The sequence below is a fragment of the Aquila chrysaetos genome (genome assembly GCF_900496995.4).
Source record: "Aquila chrysaetos chrysaetos chromosome W unlocalized genomic scaffold, bAquChr1.4 W_unloc_3, whole genome shotgun sequence".
Taxonomy (NCBI): domain Eukaryota; kingdom Metazoa; phylum Chordata; class Aves; order Accipitriformes; family Accipitridae; genus Aquila; species Aquila chrysaetos.
The window spans coordinates 4106351-4117653 of record NW_024470323.1 but is presented as its reverse complement, the minus strand read 5'-3'; positions in this window follow the sequence as shown (position 1 = coordinate 4117653).

The window sequence follows — 11303 nt, the reverse complement described above, 5'->3', positions numbered from 1 at the left end:
CTGTGCAGAGATGGGTGCCAGGTGGTAACTCCACAAAGCTGGCGCACCACACCAAAGAACTACAATGTATTTATTCTGTTACATGATTAGTAAAAACCCACCTAAATTTACATTCATTGGTTAGTAGTCACCCTCTCATCTATTATTGGTCAGTTATATTTAAATTAGCCTTGCTTGTTATGTAAATTAGCACGCATGCTCCTTGCAGGTGTGGGGGGGCAAGTTCTTCCAGCCTTGATTTGAGTCGGCGGTCACGATCTCCCCCTGCTGCCTTTACCTTTCCCCCAGTTCATGCTTCTTTGGCCGTCATCCGGCCTTTGGCGCCTTCTGGAGCAGGATGTTTCTTTTTATCAGTCTTTAGTTCCCTCTTCAAGGGCATAGTCGTTAGCAAGGCATGCATAGTTTATACAAAGTAATCAGGCTTGCATAGTGAAGCTATCTAGTACTGGTCCTTCTTAAAGGACAATGCATCATGTTTAACCCTGAGTTGCATCACGGCTAGGCCGTAACATATGACTACAATGGGAAGTATGCATTGCTGGGTTGCAGCTATTGCTTTCAGCTTTTAAAAAAAAAGAAGAGATACGAACATGCAAGTTTGCAGGCAGCTGGTGAGTAGGTGGGTTAACTCTCCACAATGGGGAGCCACAGCATGACATCCCAAAAATGGGTGCCTGTCATCCTCAAAGAGACAGAGGCCCCAAACGTCTCATCCTTTGAGGCAGATTGGATCACTTTTTTCCATACACTGCACAGAAAATGAAATTGCCTAATTCAGCCTTGTGAGTCCTATCAGACAGCAAAGCACCCACAAATTAGGCATCATGACTGTGATGTCTCTTTTGTGAGTCCTTCCTCCAGAGGGTAAGGGACACAATTCCACTTCAGTGAACTACAGAACAGACTCCAAAACTGGAATGGTTGTCAGAAGGTACATTGTACAGAGATCCTCCTACCAGCTCCTACAAGAAAAGATTGTCTTCTTTCAGCTAGAACAAAGAGCTATTAAGTGAGACAATGTGCCTAGCAGTATTGGTGAACCATCTGTCATGAAGTGTTAGACATTAGCAATATCTTTTTTAAGTCAAGCCAATAGAAGCCTCCAGGCACTGTTACAATGGCATATAAGCAAAGATGAAAAATGTCAGCCTAGTTTTATCTCATTTTAACTTCTTCTGTTTGGTCTGTTCTGTTATTGCTGCTTTCTGGAGCAACCCCAGAACATGCTAGAGCACATGAATATCACACAATAATCAGCGAACTAACACTTTGCAGCACATTTCACACAAGTGCACTAGAGTGGGCTCTGGGGAGCAGCCTGGTTTGCTTTGAGGGCAGGCATAGAGGAGACTGATGACAAAGATATTTGTCCCTCTGGACCCAACTCTCCCAACCTGAAGGGACCAGAACATCTGCATTAGCGTTCCACAGCCCAAATGCCAAAGACAGGGGAGGTCTGAGTCCCTGTGCATACCTCTGCTAGCTGATAAGCAGCAAGCAGTTAAATTTAGGCTATGAGATTAGACTGAGACATGCGATCAGACTGAGACATGTAGTAACTTGAGAAGAGCAGGCTGGCCCAATGTGTGGGACCAGTTATTAGCCTCTGCTGCCCAGTATGAGCATTCCATTCAGGAGATGTTTTTTGTGGGTGAATGTCAAAATACCTGTTCTGATGACTGGGTTGCACAGAGCAGTCCAAGTCAAAACAGGATAAAGAGCTAGACAGCTATCTGGCTCTGCAGATTAAGCTCTGAAGTTTAAGCAGGAGTTGTCCTATATCTGGCTTATTTATACCTTTCAGTTTCCAGCCTAAAAGCCTGATCTTAAAGCTTTACTGAGTAAATATTTTCTCTCCTTGACTACCAAGCTTTTGCAGTGCTGGAAGAGAGCTGAGTTTGGGTGAAATACTGGACATTTAAGGTGTTTTATTTTCCTAGAGGTAGGGAATCGACGTAAAGCAACATAGTTGCCTGAAAGACTTACAGTCCAGATCCCGTTTAATCAGAGACTGGTGAATTTTTCCTTCCATGGCTGATACCACCAAATGCTGAATTTTAGGAAGGGTTTTTCATCCATCAGATTTAAAGGAGCGCTCCCTCTCCACTAACTGCAAATGGTGAAGAAACGTGGGCAGAAGTCTGTGCAGCTGGGGACAGCTGGGGTGACAGGACAAACTTGGCAGACTGGACCTTGCTTTGCCTCTATACCAGATCACTAGTGATAGCTACTTGCCATTGAGCTTGTCACTAAGCCTTCATATGTGAAATCTTTTGATGATCCTAGATCAGAGGTGTCTATGTCATTGTTCATTAGCCCAGCTTGTATTTTTGTTACAGTTTTAGCAGAGAAGCCAAGAAAAGAGTGTGAGCTCACTTCTCAGGGATTAGTCCTCCAGGGCTTCAGCATGCAGATTCCCCTTGTCTGTCCCACAGTTGATGGACAGATGGTCATGGTCAAGCATTACATCTGGCTGAATTAGGCAACACCAGTGCAGATGTAAACCACTAAATCTCAGCTGGGAGGTAGTAACTGAGAGAAGCCAAGCGCAATGGGAAGTAAAACAGAAGTAGCCATGGTTTGTACTTACCATTTGAAATAGCCTAAGACAGCGCATACATGGTCAGGTTCTGCATACTGAAGAGAAGTGCTGGAGTTTCTGTGCACCGATTCCCTGAGCTGAGCAGTAGTGTCTTCCAGCCAACAGGCTTGAGGTGTGTTAAGGCAAAGAGACCATAGGTTCACAGAAAGCAGGTTTCAGGGCTGTCAGTCTGGCTTATCTCACTGTCCAAAAAAGTTATTTCAAAGACAGAGACCAGTTCAATAAAACAAAACTGGAATACAAGCCAGAGGGGCAGTTATTAGTCATTCTCACCTGGCAGGAACAAAAATGATATGGAACAGGGACTTTGCTATCTTCAGCCATTTGATTGTATGACTAAACTGTACAAAGTGACTGATGTGGAGACTGAGCAGGTGTATGTAGCGTTGCTACATATCAAGGTGCCGCGATTAGATCACTGGTCGGCCCGGACCAGGGAAGAGACAGATAACACACATGGTGTGAGCGCCAACTCCGTCTTTTATTGCGCTAGTTAATTCCTTTTATACTAACAACGGTAGGTGGGATTACTGATATGTCATAGGGAGGCGACGACTAGCCTTCTACCTTTCCGTGACATCGCGAGATCTTCCGAACGCCGTACCCTACATTTCCCCCTCCTCATGTCCAACTAGCTCCTATTGGTTACACACACTATTATCACACATTATTCATGCACTGTCCACGCGTCCAGTTGCACTTAATGATTGGTTGTATCAACACTGTACACGCGCATAAACATTAAAATATAATTGGCTAGACTAACTAACAATTACAAGACGTGTTTCAGTCTAATTGGTCAAGATAACTGCCGAATTGAGGTTGTTTGTGCCAAGTTCTCTTTATCGTGGAATGCGCACCTGTGTTTTTTCTAATTGGTATCTTTCTTATTTTTGTCTTCTTGTTTATTCTGTTCAAGCCTTCTAAAGGAATCTGGAATGCTCTTGTGACCCGTTAGCTAAATATGTTCCCACAAACAATTCCCCTCCCTTTTTCTATTAGAAGAGCATTAACAGATCTAGTCACCCCACCATCCGCGAACTCAGCCCAGCAATCTGGTAGGTGCCAGCTTTACGTGGCGTCCCCACAGAGGCAACGATGGCCTTCCCGTACACCAGCCCGATGCTCTTCGGAAAATCCCAGGTATTTGTAACATTTGCAGAGGAACAGATTTCAGCACACGTGGCCAGCGGGGTGCTAAATTCGCCTCAGTCGAAACATAGGGGAGCCTATGGCACATGCGGTCGCTGGCCAGGCGTGCCGCACGAGTCATAGCCAGTCCTGTCTATTGGTTCACGGGCTTAGTGATGTGGTTGCAAGGCACAGAGAATCTTGACCTGTTATGTCGGCTAAGGTGACTACAAGATATATGAACACAATTAATTAAAACACAGTAAAGCAACATTATACTAATAAAATACACAAGAATAAAAGAAACCCCGATTTTTAACAAAGATACAAACCAACTCCTAAGTCCCCATCCCGCAGCTAAATGCTCTAAGCCGAAATGACAGCTTGCTTAATTGTGTTAAAACTCTTGCAGCTCCTTCTTGCTTCTGCAGTTCTGTTATCTTGTTTATTAATTGCTCCAGCGTCAGAAATTCGTAGCAGATACCCAAGACGTCACAAGCCAGGAAAGGATAACAGCAATCTGTAAAGAAAAACACTCAAACACTACAAGGTTAGGGCAGGACGAACCATACGACTAGGACCCATTTCAGTAGCCCCTTCAGGTGTCTGTACACAGGCGTACCCCCGCCCGAGGCAACGCAGCTCAAACGGTCCGTCCCATTGGCGTGTCTGGGGATCACGCACACGGACCCAACGGGTAGGGGCCTTTCTCTTCCGTACTCGTAAAATGTCGTTGCGCCGTCGTCTGGTCCAGGTCCCCCCGAATTGTCTGATTTAATGAAGTTAACGCAGTTAACAGGAGACGCTGTGCACGGAGAACAGGTGAATTATCCCGTAAGCAGGAGGGCTCCGCCTGGTCCCCCTCCCTAAGACGATCTAGCAGGGTCTTTAAGGTTCGATGTGCTCGTTCTACAATGGCCTGGCCGGTGCTGTTATAAGGAATGCCATGTACAAGGGCTATACCCCAGATTGCACAAAATCGTTTCACCTTTTCCGCAGTATAAGCTGTACCATTATCCGTCTTGATCTGTCGTGGAATCCCCAGTTGGGCTATGCAAGCACGCCAGTGTTGTACAACCGCCAAGCTATTCTGCTTCCTGTGCGCTGTAGCGAGAATATATTTACTATAGGTGTCTACGGTAACATGCAAATACTGTAGTGGCTTAAAGGGAGCGTACTCCGGTCCACTCATGTTGACTGCGGGCTACTTATGCTAACTCTAAATAATCAGGCTCAAAGAAATGTTCCCCCATTTTCTATGAAATCTCCCACAATTTCCCTTTTTTTTTTTTTTTTTTTTTTCCGTGCAAGATTCCCTTTATTTCACAAAAGAATCCAACTTATATATGTTTCAACAAAGACAGAAAGTACTAACGACTCACAGCCAATACTACTAGCACAGGAGGGCATATCTGACCCAGCTGGGATGTTTGCCAGTCCTCAGAACAGTTAAAGAAAAACATTCCATAGACATACTCGTGACTGTCTTCAGCCACATCTTCCCAGGCCTACACAAGGCCATCCTCCAACCTGACCTTGTAAAACTAGTTCTTCAAGGCTTGGCAAACATGCAGCACAACAAATTCTAACGGTCACTCTTGAAAACAAATGCCAGGTGTTCCGAGCTGCTCCCACATCGCCCCCTTTTTTGTTTAGGAACATCAGATTCACGAGGAAGGCAGCGAGGACTCTAGCTTCGAACTGACGCAATCCTCGTACTGCTCCTCAGGTGATTCTGATTGCTGCAAACACACAAATGATTAATAATTCTCCAATAGCAATATAAATTCAGATACAAATTTAAACCTTCAAATCATGTTTTTGGATTTAAGCATTCAACAGTATTAGACAATTCTTTGAAAAACACCTTATTCTGCTAATTTCATATATACACTTTCATTCCCTTGTAAAGGAGTTACACAGAGCCCTTGTTTTTGAAATTCCCAATTGCAATGTAATTTCATTCTATTTTATAATGCATTTTGTCTATGTGATGGGTTGATCCTGGCTGGACACCAGTCACCTACCATAGCTATCCTATCACTCTCTCCTCCACAGCTGGACAGGGGAACGGGAAATGAGGTTTTGCGGTTAGTTCATCACATGTTCTCTCTGTCACTTCATCCTCCTCAGTGGCAGCACTCATCACACTCTTCCCCTGTTCCAGCATGGGATCTCTCCCACGGGAGACAGTCCTCCACGAAGATCTTCAGCATGGGTCCCCTCCACAGCATGCAGTCCTTCAGGAGCACACTGCTCCAGCGTGGGTCCCCCACGGGGTCACAAGTCCTGCCAGAAAACCTGCTCTAGCATGGGCTCCTCTCTCCATGGGGTCACAGGTCCTACCAAGAGCCTGCTCCAGCACAGGCTTCCCACAGGGTCACAGCCTCCTTCAGGAACCCACCTGCTCTGGCGTGGGGTCCTCCCCGGGCTGCAGGTGGAGATCTGCTCCACCGTGGACCTCCATAGACCGCAGGGGAATGACCCGTCTCACCATGGTCTTCCCCACGGGCTGCAGGGGAATCTCTGCTCCGGCGCCTGGAGCATCTCCTCCCCCTCCTTCTGCACTGACCTGGGGGTCTGCAGGGTTGTTTCTCTTACATGTTCTCACTCTTCAGCTGCCATGTCTGTGTGTTCCGCAACCGCATCTCTCTTCCCCCTCTCCAGCCGTTTGTTTTCATTAAATTTTTTTTTTTTTTTTTGCAAGCCAAGTTACATGAAATGCTTTTGCAATCATACGTTTAACTATTTTTATGATATGTGGTACAATCATTACAACTGCTAATATTACAATTAAAATAACTAAGGTATGTATAAGCAAATCTTTCAACCATCCCGTAATTCTCAAACTTGTTAGCCATCCACTTAACCCTGTGTCAGTTATCGTGAGCCTTTTACTGTGAATCATATTGATATTGGTGGTGTAGTAACGCAAGTCGTCCGAGGCTACATGGCCTCCCGTTAAGTTTCAATGGAATTCCTCTCCCACGCTCTATTCCCACAAAATTAAGAATATCCCCGCAGGTAAGCAGCTGGAATAGAAAAAAGAGTGTGATATTCTGGAATAGATATAGTTACACCAAGCTGTAGCATTTCTATATATGGGCAAAATAGCATTTACATTCTGACCCTTCGAGTGGTGTTATGGGTGTAATTAAACATCACACAGGGATTCATGATGACTGATCCTAAGAACTCTAACTCTTGAGGTTTCTTGCATTTCTTGAGGCAGGTGTGCATACAGCAGGAAAAGTAAACATGGTATCTCCTTGCCGTACAGCTTTTTCTCGACAGCGTTGCATCAAGCTATGTTGTATTTTTTCCCACATATTAAGTGAATCGTCATGGATTAGACAGAGGCAGAAGTTAGAGGGATTAGCAGGAGAAGGAGATACAGGCAGTGCAGCAAAGCCAGGTTCCGTTGTAAGTTCTGCAGACCCTGGAGAGGGAGGTACCAGGGCGATTGGGGTGGGGTGGCGGGGGGCCGGCGCGGCACGGCACGGTCCCGGCCGCGCAGAGGCCGCGGGAGGCAGCGGCGGGACGGCCGCGGCAGGGCAGCGGTGGTGGTAAATGAGGGATATAAATGCGGCTCTTTTCCAGAGTCCACCCTGCCTGATACAAAAGAATTATTATCGGAATCAGAATCCTGCTCGTTAGCGGGCCTGCTTACAGACTGCCTCCTCAAAAGCAGTATCAGGCTGTACCCGCCCGCAAACTCGTTTGCAAGGCCCCGCCACTACCGGACGCGCTTCCCGGCGTTGCTCTCTCTCCAGTACATGGCGTATCATGTTGCCTAGGGACGAACCCGCTGGCAAAATGAGAGACAGCGCTGCGCTCTGCGGGTTAGCTTGAGCCCTAGCACATTCAAGCACAATCGCCTCTTTAGCCGCCTCCGGAAGGTTTGCCGCCTGCACAGCAAGCTGAAGCCGATCTAAAAAAGGCATTAAACCTCTCGGCAATCCCCTGCGGAGACTTTCACGCAAGGGGGGTCCGCTCTATCATGGCCGCGACAACGCCCAAGTGGCGGGCCAAGGCAGTTGTTGCAAGTGCCGTAAAGTCACGGCCCGCGTATGCCCTGTGCCTGCGCCTGAGGCGTTGCGAACCGTCCCCTCTCCCCCCCATGAGCTGGCCGAACCACCCGCCGCAACTCCTCATGGATACTGGGGGGGGGGGGCGCACCAGGTCCCGCTGGTGCCGCCATCTACAGGAAAAACCTCCGTCTCCGCCGCCACCCTCCGTGCCCATGTTCCGCAATTAGGACGGACCACTCTGCGAGCCCCGCTCCACGGCCGCCCCGCTCCGTCTGAGTCCGAGCCCGCTGTCCCCGAGGCACTGTCCCCGCTGCTCCCGAGGCACTGTCCCCGCTGTCCCCGAGGCGCTGTCCCCGCTGTCCCCGAGGCACTGTCCCCGCTGTCCCGGAGGGCACTGTCCCCGCTGCTCCCGAGGGCACTGTCCCCGCTGTCCCCGAGGGCGCTGTCCCCGCTGCTCCCGAGGGCACTGTCCCCGCTGTCCCGGAGGGCACTGTCCCCGCTGCTCCCGAGGGCACTGTCCCCGCTGTCCCGGAGGGCGCTGTCCCCGCTGCTCCCGAGGGCACTGTCCCCGCTGCTCCCGAGGGCGCTGTCCCCGCTGTCCCGGAGGGCACTGTCCCCGCTGCTCCGAGGGGCGCTGTCCCCGCTGTCCCGGAGGGGCGCTGTCCCCCGCTGTCCCGGAGGGCGCTGTCCCCGCTGCTCCCGAGGGCACTGTCCCCGCTGTCCCGAGGGGCGCTGTCCCCGCTGCTCCCGAGGGCGCTGTCCCCGGCTGCGCCCGAGGGCACTGTCCCCGCTTGTCCCGGAGGGCCTGTCCCCGCTTTCCCGAGGCACTGTCCCCGCTGTCCGGAGGGCACTGTCCCCGCCTGTCCCCGAGGCGGCGCTGCACCCGCAGACACAGCAGCTCGCGCCGCCAACCAGCACGCCTCAGCCTCCCGTCCCCACCTTCCCCCAGCTCTGCGATCGTTCAGCAGCTCCGCGCTCGGATCGGAGCAAGGACTCCCGAATCTCTTCCCCAATTGGGGGGCTCAAAGCTTCTCTAGAGACCCAATGTCTCCCCGGCGCAGCAACCATTGGATGCATTCGCCCGTGGGGCCCCTCCTAATCGACCGCGGGCACACCCCTCATCAGCTAACCGCCTTTAATACCTTAATCGCTTGCGCAAGCCTCATCGTCGCCTGTGCGACCGATCACGTCGGGGTCACCGCTATGTAGCGTTGCTACATATCAAGGTGCCGCGATTAGATCACTGGTCGGCCCGGACCAGGGAAGAGACAGGTAACACACACGGTGTGAGCATCAACTCCATCTTTTATTGCGCAGTTAATTCCTTTTATACTAACAACGGTAGGTGGGATTACTGATATGTCATAGGGAGGCGACGACTAGCCTTCTACCTTTCCGTGACATCGCGAGATCTTCCGAACGCCATACCCTACACCCACTTTTCTAGGTACTTGCCCATACTACCCCACACACCCTGCCACTCATAATTATCCAGCCTCCAGGCAGATCTCTGGGTGATCTTAAATAGTTGTTTAACCTTAAACAAGACCTGAACCACATTCAGGAGCATGCTAATTCCCAGCAGTAGGGCTAGGACCGTGCTGGTCTCAACATCCCAAGAGTATTCAAATTTTTCAAAATTCCCAAACACCATTGTAACTGGACTGAAGGAGAAAGGAGAGGGGAAGAAAGGTATCCCACTCATAGACTGGTTTTCCAAGGAGGAAAGGTAAATGGTATAATTATTAATAGTTTCCCACAGATGGCTCCCGCAGTATAAAGGTGACAATGCTGAGTGCAAATACCGGATTAATCCCACAGCTGATGACTTTATCATACCATAAACCAGTGTTATACAATACATCAAAGCAAAAACCTTAATCCACCTCCCACGGATGATAAGCAGCAGAAGAGGGACTACATACAGCAAGCGAGGTAATACATAACAGAACTTTGAAAACCAGAGCAACAACTTTAAGAACACATAAATCAACATAATGACCAGCGACTATTAGACCAATATAATGAATGCTTATAACAAAATTGTTTTAACGAGCTCTGGTCAGGTTTGTCGTTATCCTCAACCCTTCATGCCCCACGTTGGGCCGCCAAAATGGACTGGTCGTGGTTTAACCCCAGCCAGCAACTAAGCACCACGCAGCCGCTCACCACTCCCCCCCCCCCACCCAGTGGGATGGGGAGAGAAATCAGGAAAAAGAAGCAAAACCACGGGTTGAGATAAGAACGTTTAATAGAACAGAAAGAAGAAACTAATTAATGATAATGATAACACTAATAAAATGACAACAGCAATAATGAAAGGATTGGAATGTACAAATGATGCGCAGTGCAATTGCTCACCACCTGCCGACCGGCACCCAGCTAGTCCCCGAGCGGCGATTCCCCGCCCCCCCCACTACCCAGTTCCTTTACTAAATGGGACGTCACATGGTATGGAGTACCCCATTGACCACTTTGGGTCAGGTGCCCTGGCTGTGTCCTGTGTCAACTTCTTGTGCCCCTCCAGCTTTCTTGCTGGCTTGGCATGAGAAGCTGAAAAATCCTTGACATTAGTCTAAAACACTACTTAGCAACAACTGAAAACATCAGTGTTATCAACATTCTTCTCATACTGAACTCAAAACATAGCACCGTACCAGCTACTAGGAAGACAGTTAACTCTATCCCAGCTGAAACTAGGACAGTAGGCAGTGATCCTTATTGGACTGGGAGTGAGGAGTTCATTTCCACTGATCTAGTTGCTTCACTAATCTCATTTTCAGGTTTACTTTCAACTGCAACAGGGTTTTGAAACTGCCTGTCTAACATTTACCTGAATTATGCTGATCCTGTTCTCATGATCACATATGCTGCACACAGCAGTATTACATCATTTCCATTACAGTCCAAAGTAACCTTGAGCAGAAAGCCTACTGATAGATTTGAGGGATAAGATGTAAGTGGGAGATTCCATAAGCAGATGGAGCTGACCTGTAGGTGAGGTCTTCAAAAAGCACAGGAACTCTGGTGTTAGAAACACTGCTAAGCGTAGGATGGCAGTCAGTGAAAATATGCTTGCTAAAACTTGAGTACTTTGATATTTTCACAAAACTTACATTCCCTGCCAGTCTTCTGCATGGGTATGTGTCGTGGTTTAACCCCAGCCAGCAACTAAGCACCACGCAGCCGCTCACTCACTCCCCCCCCCACCCAGTGGGATGGGGGAGAAAATCGGGAAAAAGAAGCAAAACCCACGGGTTGAGATAAGAACAGTTTAATAGAACAGAAAAGAAGAAACGGATAATGATAATGATAACACTAATAAAATGACAATAGTAATAATGAAAGGATTGGAATGTACAAATGATGCGCAGTGCAATTGCTCACCACCCGCCGACCGGCACCCAGCTAGTCCCCCGAGCGGCGATTCCCCGCCCCCACTTCCCAGTTCCTATACTAGATGGGACGTCCCATGGTATGGAATACCCTGTTGGCCAGTTGGGTCAGCTGCCCTGGCTGTGTCCTGTGCCAACTTCTTG